We start from the raw sequence: 11876 nt of genomic DNA, 5'->3' as shown, positions 1-11876 counted from the left end.
TGGATTGGTATCGACTCTACTGATTGTTTGGTCAATACTTCTTGGAATGTTCCCAGTACTTGAGGAAACATGTGACGATGATGACGAGGAACTTGAGCTTGAATCATCGGATACCAAGTTGCTGATCTCCAGATTGGGAAGATCAGTATTATAGAAACCTTCTTCGAACTGGATGAGTTCATCTTCTCCAGGATAGAAGGCAAAAGAATGGGTGGTGGAAAGGCCAGACATTGCTTCCATTGACTCCAATCGAGGTGGAGTGCATTCATTCTGATTGTTGAGTAGTTGTTCGTTTGATGGTTGAAGTGAGATGCGAACAGATCCATCTGTATTTGACCGAATTGAAGTTGGATGCGATTGAACACTTCCTTCTTCAGTTGCCAGTTGTAACTCTTGATTACTCTGGACGATGATTTGTGATTCATCTCTGAAAGACGACTGAGGTGGTCGGCTTTTACATTGAAGAATCCTGGAATATGCTCTCCAATCAAGTTCACTTTCTTCTTGAGGCATTGTTTCCAAAGTTGTTCGAACAGAACTGAGAGATCCTGTATCTGACCACCCTGGCGATTGATGTAAGAGAGAGTGGTAGTGTTGTCGGTTTGAATCTTCAGCTTGCAGTTGTTCAGTTTCTGACATAGCGCTTGATAGGCCATTAGCAGCGCGAGCATTTCTCGACGATTTGACGACATGTTTGATTGAGTTGTTGACCACTGGAATGACCAAGTTTTGATTACCTTGTTTCCTTTCTTGAGAGTGGCACCTGCACCTGATTCCGAGGCATCGGTTGTAAGAACATAGTCGTAACTTGGAAACAGACTGATTTCTTTTCCATTCCATTGGTTTAGAACTGTTAACCAATGTGAAATCTCTGACTTGACCTCTTGAGGAATGGGGAATGATTGATCCCAATCTCCATTGGCTAGAGTCAGACACTGAGAGTGAAACTTGTTTGTTCTACGAGTGTAAAGTCTGAATGGGATAACTGCATCTTTCAGTGCAATTAGCTTTCCTTTTAAACCAGCAAGCTTTCTTGGGGAGCAACAATCTAGTTTTAAAAAGTTTCTTATTTCCTTGATGACACTTTTCTTCTTTTCTTTGGGAACAAGAAGCTTCATTGATTTTGAATCGATTTGTAATCCGAGAAACGTAATTGATTGAGTTGGTTCGAGAACACTCTTTTCTAGATTTAACTTGAAACCTAGTTTGATAAGTAAGTCCATCGTCTTTTTGAGGTTGGATAAACATTCTTCTTTTGTTGAACCGACGATTAATAGATCGTCCAAGTAAGCGATGACGGATACGTTGATATCTCTCAACATTCCAAGTACAGGTCTTAACAACATTGTAAAGATACCATGAGCTGTCGATAACCCCAACGGCATTGTTTTCCAACGGTAGTGCGAACCTTTCCACACGAAGCGGAATAAGTCTCTGTATTGCGGATCTACTAAAACGTGGAGGTAGGCTTTCTTGATATCGAGTTTTACCATGTAATAACCTTGTTTGACCATTGATGGTAGATTCTTGATTCCTTCGACGAGTAAACCTTGATTGTTTACCATATGTTTGTACTGACCAAGTAAGGTATCGGATAATTGATAATCGGTTGGAACATCGACATTGTTACTTGATTCATCTTCACTTTGTTCATTCTCGGTGTCAGAGTTATCATGAGAAGGTTGGCTACGTGAATTGGAATTAGATGAGAAAATAGGTTCTTTCATGAATCTTGTAAAGGCTAAAGAAAGGTTGTTGATTTGATCCTCCATTGATTTTATTCTTAAATCAAAGGATTCAGCGCTATTAGAGGCAGAGGCACTACTACTAGAGGCATCATTATTATTAACAGTGGTAGACATATTTTATTGTTGATATCTAAAATTATAATATGAGAAAAATAATAATATAAAAAATTAATAAAGAGAAATAAATATTTGTATAAAATTTGTGTGTGTGTGTATCTTAAATATATATAGGAGGAATTCCCAAATAAAATAAATCAAATTGTTTTAGTTTTTAGTGCCACTATTTATACGTTTTTATTTTCTTAAAAATTTCGCAAAACTCAAAAAAATAAGAGTTTTCGACCCTTCACAACTTTGTACATAGTGTCGGTTCCGAATTTTTCAGTTTTTCGACCTTGCACAATTATCGCATCATTGTGCCGGGTCGAAATTTTTACTTTTCTTTGGAAAATTTTTTTTATTCTTCGAATGTTCTAGAACATTCTAAAAAATTATCTTAAATATTTGGGAAATTCAAATAAATAAATGTTATTCATAATATATATATATATATATGATAATATAAATAAACCGGTTCGTTTTCCATGACCAGTGCGTTATTAAGATGACGCAAACACTCACCATCCAAAAACCACTCTGTGTCAATGAATGATGGGTTACCAATCAAATCGCGATGTTTAACAAGAACCAGGGCCACGGACTTAACCACATCAATCACCGCTGTTGGATAGTTGTGTGTGAACCACTTCAGCAAACGCGTTGCGAACCAAGATCTTCCGTGGTCGTATTTCTGGTAATAGGGTCTATAGAATTCCACATACTATGCTGGATAATTCATGAGCATTCAAAAACAGGTGTTCTCTCATCCCGAATACCCTTCAGAACAAAACGTGGCGCTTACATATTAATCGATCCAGTCGAGTTAATAGCGAACTGTGTCTCTTTATCGGCTGCATCACCCAGCGTAACTTCACCAGACGCTGACATGTAAGAAGTGGTGATGTAATGGGCAATGCAGAACGAACTAATGGTCTTACCATTTTCCATCACGGAAAAAAAAAATAAACAAATTTAATAAATTTAATAAATATCATTAGTGATTGAAATATGCTTTATTATCCACAAAAAACATATTAAATAGATAAACACCTAGACTATGCTGGTTAACCAAAAAAATAGATTTTATCGCTTAATTTATGACTTAAAATATCTATTTACTAAATTATTAAAAAAAATAGTAATTTAATAATAATTTAAGTGGGTTTTTTCAGATCTAGAAAATGATTTTTGAGATTCAAATTTTTTTTTTTAAATATTATAATTTGGTTTGATGGCAGATTGAGGTTATTGGATACTGGAGACAATACCATGTACGGGTATCATGATCTGGGATGTCTTCATCTGACATGATTTTTGCTACCATATTACGCATTGGTGTGAGCCCATAGGCTAGGATGTGCGGCCGTGACCGCGGATACTAATTAGGGGCTCTTAAGCCGCTTACATCTTTGCCAATAGCTGGGCTTTACGCCCTGCATCTCAACGACAATCTACCATTCTAGCGATGCTGACTTTCCGATCAGTCATTAACGAATCTTCTTCAGTAACTGAGTACGACGAATTGGATTAGCAACTCGCTTGGCTTTATCGACCGCTGCAGTGCGTTTTGTCCTGTTACCAAAATCAAAAGGTTTACATGGCATGACATTCCTCCATTGAATTAAAAGAAAAAATAAGGGGATAACCTGTGTTCTGGTCAAGACATCCCCTAAATGAGGGTGTTAATCTCCACAGGGGCGAAAAAAAATACTTAAAAGCATCTTTAAAGTAGGAACGTAAATAGTACTATTATTAAGTATACTTAATAAGTATATTTATTAAGTATAATTATTAAGTATAATTATTAAGTATATTTATTAAGTATAATTAATAAGTATAATTAAAAAGTATATTTATTAAGTATATTTATTAAGTATAATTAAAAAGTATATTTATTAAGCATAATTATTAAGTATAATAATAAAATATAATTAATAATTAAAATTATTAAGTATAATTATTAAGTATAACTATTAAGTGGAATTATTAATTATAATTAATAAGGGTAATTATTAAGGGTAATTATAAAGTTCACTTAATAAGAATACTTAAAAATAAAAATTAAAAATAACATTTTATAATAATAATTTAAAATAAATTTAAAAAAAAAAAAAAAAAAAAAAGAATTAATTAAAAAGTAAAAGTATTTGAAATCAGAAATTTTTTTTATTTAATGGTAATACAACATTTATAATTGACTAATTTGAAAAGCAGAACTTTATTTCCATTATAATTTGTACCAAAAGCATTTACTTTACAGGTTCTAATAAAAGAAGAAACAACCTAAAATATAATTGTTTAAATTATATTAATCTCTTTATTTTATATTATTATTTTTTTTTTAAAAAAAAAAAATTATATTGACTTACCAGTTATTATATAAGTGAAGTATCAATTTGATTGAAAAGAAGTGGTTGTTGGTATAATAAGAAAGGTAACCTAAAATATAATTATTATTTTTCAAATTAGTCTATCTATTTTATTTTATTATTATTATTTATTTTTTTTTTTTTTTTAATTTTTTTTTTTTTTAAAAAAAAATTATATTAACTTACCAGCTATTATTTAATTGTAGTATCAATTTATTTTAAAAGAACTGGTGATTGGTTTTGAAAGCATTGATATTATTGATGAAGTTGAAGAAATCTAAAATAATACTTTTTTTGTTTTTTTTTTAGATTAAATTTGCTTTTAAGGTGGTTTTTTCTTCGCTGTGTATGGATTCTATATTTTTAGCAAATTTACCTATCGATGGTCACTTTTTGAGTTACAAATGAAGAGTCAATTTTTTATTTTGAAATTTATTCAGTTGTTAAATTATTAATTGAAAAAAAAAATTTTTTAGAATATTTAGATTTCTCAAAAGACTATGAGCAAGGTATTTATAAAAATTATAAATCTGGAGAACAGTTTAATAAAATAAAAAATTCAATTTTATATAAATTTATTTTATTAAGAATATTTAGTGAAGGAATGAGTCATCAAGGTAGATCAGATTATACATTATTGGTAGATTTTGAAAATTATGTTGGTCCATTTTTTAAAAATAATAAAATTGTTTTTTTTATTGTTCCAAAAGAATGGTTTCACAATATACATCAAACAATTAAAAAATTATTTTCAGCGCAATTTAATAATAAATTAAAAATTAAAGATAATAATGAAAATGATTATGAAATTATACCATATGGATTAACAATGCATATAACAGAATTTAGATCATCTTGTAGGATTAACCATTATAATTGCAATGATTTCTCATGTCATACATGTGATAAACCAAGAGGTGTCGATTATTTATTAAAAGAAGGAAATTTTAGAAATCAAAAAGATATTATTGACTTTCACAATTCAAAACCAAATAAACAAGATTTTTCAAATCCTCAAAATAAAATTAGAAACAAAACAAAAAATGAAAAAAATCGGCATTAACACAGCGAAGAAAAAACCACCTTTAAAGCAAATTTAAATTTAATTTAAAGCGAATTTAAAGTCCTGAATTAAAGCAATTTTTAAGGTAATTTTAAAGGTAATTTTTAAGGTTACTTTAAAATCACCTTAAAAATTACCTTTAAAATTACCTTTAAAATTACCTTTTTAATCGCTTTAAAAGCGAGGTCCTGGGTTCGAAGCCGTTATTTAACGGATAAATTTTTTAAAATTTTTTTTTTTAATTTCTCAAAAATTACCAAAAGGGATTCGATCCCCCGACCCTCTATCAAAGGATAGTCTCATCAACCATTACACCATTTGATTGCTTTGATGAAAATTTAAATATGGTAGAATATTTTATCCCCATTTTTTTGATCTAAAAATGGATCTTTTTAATTAAAAACCTTAAATTTATACTTAAAGGAAATTTAAATTCACTTTAAATATACTTTAAATCTACTTTAAATCCTATTTAAAATTAATTTAAAATAAATTTTAAAGGTATTTTTTAAATATCTTAAAAATTATCTTAAAAATTACCTTAAAAATCATCTTACCTTACCAGTTTTGATTTAGTGCAGTTTCATTTTTATTTAAAATAAGCGAAGTTGGATAATATCAATTTAAATAATTACCATTTCCAGATGATGCAATATTATTTTTTATATTTAATTTATAAATAATAATTTAAGTCTGAAAAATAATAACCGAAACAAAAAAAAAAAAAATTGAAAAAAAATAAAAATAAAAATAAAAATCCGTTCGTTTTTACGTAAAAGTTATGTAAATAATTTAACAATTTTTTTAATGTTATTTGCTTATATATTATAAGTAAGGAAGAGTCGTTATGTGTTGGTAAAAAAAAATAATAAAAAAAAAAAAAAAAAAAAAAAAGCAAAATATTTCACAGCAAAGAAAAAACCACCTTTAAATTCGCTTTAAATTAAATTTAAATTTGCTTTAAAGTCCTGAATTAAAGCAATTTTAAAGGTAATTTGAAAGGTAATTTTTAAGGTTACTTTAAAATCACCTTTAAAATTACCTTTAAAATTACCTTTAAAATTACCTTTTTAATCGCTTTAAAAGCGAGGTCCTGAGTTCGAAGCCGTTATTTAACGGATAAATTTTTTAAATTTTTTTTTTTTAATTTTTTCAAAAATTACCAAAAGGGATTCGATCCCCCGACCATTTGATTGCTTTGATGAAAATTTAAAAATGATAGAATATTTTATCCCCATTTTTTTTATCTATAATTAGATCTTTTTTATTAAAAACCTTAAATTTATATATTAAGGAAATTTAAATTCACTTTAAATCTACTTTAAATCTACTTTAAATCCTATTTAAAATTAATTTAAAATAAATTTTAAAGGTATTTTTAAATATCTTAAAAATCATTTTAAAAATTACCTTAAAAATCACCTTTAAAATTACCTTTAAAATAAATTTTTAAGCAAATTTTAAAGGCATTTTTAAATATCTTAAAAATTACCTTAAAAATTACCTTAAAAATGAATTTTTTAAACGCGGCTTTAAATTCAATTTAAATCCAATTTAAATCAACTTTACTTTAAATTTGCTTTAAAGGTGCATTTTTCTTTGCTGTGTTTATAGGTTTAAAAAAAAAAATAAAAAAAAAAAAATTTATTTTTGTAAAAAAAAATAAAGCATGTTTTTTTAATTTAAATATTTTTTTTTTAAAAAATAAAGCATGTTTGTGAATGTGTGATGAAAAAAAATATAAAAAAAAAATAAAATTCCTATTTTTTTTTAACAACAAATGTAGCAATAATATTTTAGAAAAAAAAAAAAAAAGATAAAAAAAAGGTTAAAAAAAGATAAAAAAAAAAGGTTAAAAAAAAAAGATAAAAAAAAATTAAAGATAAAAAAAAAGGTAAAAAAAAAAAAAATTAAAAATTATTTTACAATTTATAATGGTAAATTATTAATAAACACATATCAAATATATAATTATAGTTAAGTTTAGAATACAGTAGTTACATAAATGAAAATATTTATAGGTTTTAGTCAACAATTACTAAAAAAAAAAAAAATAAAAAAATAAAAAAAAAAAAAAAAAAAAATTAATAAGTTTTTCAGAAAGATTATGTTATTATTTATATAATTCAGTGTAACCCGGTATATTATTTCTCATTGTATTCACAAATATTTATACAAAATTAAATTAAAAAATAAAACATATCATTTTATTTATGTTTTATGGTTTCATTTTTTTTATTATTTTTTTTTATTTTTTTACATTAATCATTGTTCTTGACGTTGGATGATACAGTAATACCTTCAGGTGTACCGAATGGAGCGACGTTGACTTGGAAGTTGGATGGAAAGTTGAATACTTTATTCAATTCGGATATCTCATCTTTCTTGAGGATACATTCTTCTTCGACGAGTAAACCTTGATTGTTTACCATATGTTTGTACTGACCAAGTAAGGTATCGGATAATTTATAATCGGTTGGAACATCGACATTGTTACTTGATTCATCTTCACTTTGTTCATTCTCAGTGTCAGAATCATCATGAGAAGGTTGGCTACGTGAATTGGTATTAGATGAGAACATAGGTTCTTTCATGAATCTTGTAAAGTCTAAAGAAAGGTTGTTGATTTGATCCTCCATTGATTTCATTCTTAAATCAAAGGATTCAGCGCTATTAGAGGCAGAGGTACTACTACTAGAGGTATAATTATTATTAACAGTTGTAGACATATTTTATTTTTGATATCTAAAATTATAATATGAGAAAAATAATAATATTAAAAATTAATAAAGAGAAATAATTATTTGTATAAAATTTGTGTGTGTGTATATCTTAAATATATATAGGAGGAATTCCCAAATAAAATAAATCAAATTGTTTTAGTTTTTAGTGCTACTATTTATACGTTTTTATTTTCTTAAAAATTTCGCAAAACTCAAAAAAATAAGTGTTTTCGACCCTTCACAAATTTGTGCATTGTGTCGGTTCGGTATTTTTATGTTTTTCGACCTTGCGCAATTATCTCGTCATTGTGCCTGTTCGAAATTTTTACTTTTCTTTTGAAAATTTTTTATTCTTCAAATGTTCTAGAACATTCTAAAAAATTATCTTAAATATTTGGGAAATTCAAATAAATAAATGTTATTCATAATATATATATATATGATAATATAAATAAACACTTACATCAACAACCAATCATTCAAGATGGAAGGAATCAAGAATCTACCGTCAATGGTCAAACAAGGTTATTACATGGTAAAACTCGATATCAAGAAAGCCTACCTCCACGTTTTAGTAGATCCGCAATACAGAGACTTATTCCGCTTCGTGTGGAAAGGTTCGCACTACCGTTGGAAAACAATGCCGTTCGGGTTATCGACAGCTCCTCGTATCTTTACAATGTTGTTAAGACATGTACTTCGAATGTTGAGAGATATCAACGTGTCCGTAATCGCTTACTTGGACGATCTATTAATCGTCGGTTCAACAAAAGAAGAATGTTTATCCAACCTCAAAAAGACAATGGACTTACTTGTCAAACTAGGTTTCAAGCTGAATCTAGAAAAGATTGTTCTTGAACCAACTCAATCAATTACATTTCTCGGATTACAAATCGATTCAAAATCAATGAAGCTTCTTGTTCCCAAAGAAAAGAAGAAAAGTGTCATCAAGGAAATAAGAAACTTTTAAAACTAGATTGTTGCTCCCCAAGAAAGCTTGCTGGTTTAAAAGGAAAGCTAATCGCACTCAAAGATGAGGTTATAAAGTTAATAGCCTTTTAGGGTAAATCCTGAGCAAAAGGTGAGTTGGGCTGTGGTTAGCCACCGACTACCTTCGGGCTGTCTTGAGGAGACAATATTTTCCCCTTATACGTGGAGCGGTGAACAAGACTTGGTTGGTATTTTTATCATCCAAGTCTCAGCGATGATAGCAAAGACCCACTGCAAACAAATAAGCCAGTAATAGCCAGACACGCAAAGAACAGATACGGACTGAGTCCAGAGGATGATGTCTTAATCGTTGAACATTTACTAGGTACTTAACTAATTGGTAGACGGCTTGACCGTAGGATTAATTACCCTACAATAGAGTTCGTGACAAAACTTCCAGTCGGGATCTGATAATCTAGTGGGTTCATAAACTGTGTGGTTAGGCGTGCATCGCCGCTGCGAATGTAATAAATACTGCGAGGCTGGGTCATTTATGTTATGCTTGTATAGCTCAACAATAGAGTGCGTTAAAGTTGGAGGGACGTAGGTTACCTTTCTGACAGAATGTATGTAGCTCACAGCGGCCTAGAGCCACCAACGATAACGTGGATTGGGGTTCAATTCCCTGTGCAAGCCTTAATGAGTCCTGCACTCATTTTTAAATCAATAATAATAAGTAGTGTATAAAGTTTAAACGAGAGAGTCTAGTAGGGCTCCTATAAAACCCCATGCTTTGACCATTGCAATATATTGATATTTTAGCATTTAAATCGGTTGAATTATGGAGCGTTATTATGGCTGTTAAATTTTCTACATTACCAGCAGCTCAAACTATAACGGGTCAGGAGATTGTTGCGATTTCCCAACTAAATGAAGATGGACGATTAGCCTTAAGGAAAGCAACGTTAGGCGATATAATCGCATTAGCGGGCGGTGGTGGTGGTAACGGAGGATTACCAGACATAGAGGAAGTTATCCAGGGCGGTGTTGTGACCGCTGCAGAGATTAATGACATTGTGAAAGACGTCTTTACAGCACCCAAAGTATCAGTGGCTACTCACACGGCTTACACGAAACAGGATGTTACGGACAACGAAATATTATCAGCTCCAGGCGCGATAACGGTATTCCTACCCCTAAGGGCCAGTTCATTCAAGCTTACGGTAATGGTGCACTAGGTCCTACAATTCAGAACGCAACACTCATAGCGTACATGGAAGATGGCGGCACACCTATCATTTTAAATATGATGGCGGGTCCTGCTTCCGATAGTTGAGATGTGCGTATTAGTGCGAAGGCAGGAAATAGATTAAAATTTGATCAAGGGTTGTTTGTTGCGGCTGCTACATTAACACCAGCGATAGTTGTGCAAGATGGCGGTTCTAATTCTGATAAGTTTTATCAGGCCTGGAACACGGCATTGGGACCATCCCAGCCCCCACTGTGGATACAATCACCACATATCTTCTTATTGATGAGAATACGGGAAGTTTTGCGCAATCTAGTATCCGTGAGATCCCCTGCCCTAATGGTAAATTAGTGATGGGTATTGATCAGTCTTTTATATTATCATATATATATATATATTATGAATAACATTTATTTATTTGAATTTCCCAAATATTTAAGATAATTTTTTAGAATGTTCTAGAACATTCGAAGAATAAAAAATTTTCGAAAGAAAAGTAAAAATTTCGAACCGGCACAATGACGCGATCATTGCGCAAGGTCGAAAAACTGAAAAATTCCGAACCGACACTATGCACAAAGTTGTGAAGGGTCGAAAACTCTTATTTTTTTGAGTTTTGCGAAATTTTTAAGAAAATAAAAACGTATAAATAGTAGCACTAAAAACTAAAAACAATTTTTATTTGGGAATTCCTCCTATATATATTTAAGATACACACACACACAAATTTTATACAAATAATTATTTCTCTTTATAAATTTTTAATATTATTATTTTTCTCATATTATAATTTTAGATATCAACAATAAAATATGTCTACCACTGATAATAATAATATGAAGCCTTTAGTAGCAATACCTCTGCCTTTAATAGCGCTGAATCCTTTGATTTAAGAATGAAATCAATGGAGGATCAAATCAACAACCTTTCCTTAGCCTTTACTAGATTCATGAAAGAACCTATGTTCTCATATAATACCAATTCACGTAGCCAACCTTCTCATGATAACTCTGACACCGAGAATGAACAAAGTGAAGATGAATCAAGTAACAATGTCGATGTTCCAACCGATTATCAATTATCCGATACTTTACTTGGTCAGTACAAACATATGGTAAACAATAGGTTTTCACTTGTCGAAGAATGTACTCAAGAAAGATAAGATATCCGCATTGAATAAAGTATTCAACTTTCCATCTCACATCCAAGTGAATGTCGCTCCATTCGGTACACCTGAAGGTATTTCTGTATCATCCAACGTCAAGAACAATGATACTGACTTGTTGATTGTCGAAAAGCGAATCAACGATAGCTTAAAACCTTTGCTTCTCATGTCAAGTATGTTATCATCTGATAGCTCTAATGTCGATGTAGAACTTATTAGTTATTTAACTCAGAGTGCAATCGTCTTAGCCGTTAATGCTCAAGCATCGCTTAGTCGTGTCCGTCGTAACAACATCGCTAAAGAAATCTATGGTTCTGAAGTACTCTTACCAATTAAGATCAAGGATACACCAAAGATGTTTGATGAAACTGAAACTGAACGTGTAAGAAAGCTAGCCAAGTCAATCAGAAAGAACAACGAAGCTAAACAATCATTGTTAAAATTGAATTATCATTCCAAGTCCAATGTCAAGAAATCAGTTAACTCAAGTGGTAATAACACTACAGGAAACAGTAGCAATAGTAATGCCA

The sequence above is a fragment of the Dictyostelium discoideum genome, assembly GCF_000004695.1.
Source record: "Dictyostelium discoideum AX4 chromosome 1 chromosome, whole genome shotgun sequence".
NCBI classification, from domain to species: domain Eukaryota; phylum Evosea; class Eumycetozoa; order Dictyosteliales; family Dictyosteliaceae; genus Dictyostelium; species Dictyostelium discoideum.
Note: the sequence above shows the minus strand (reverse complement) of the source record.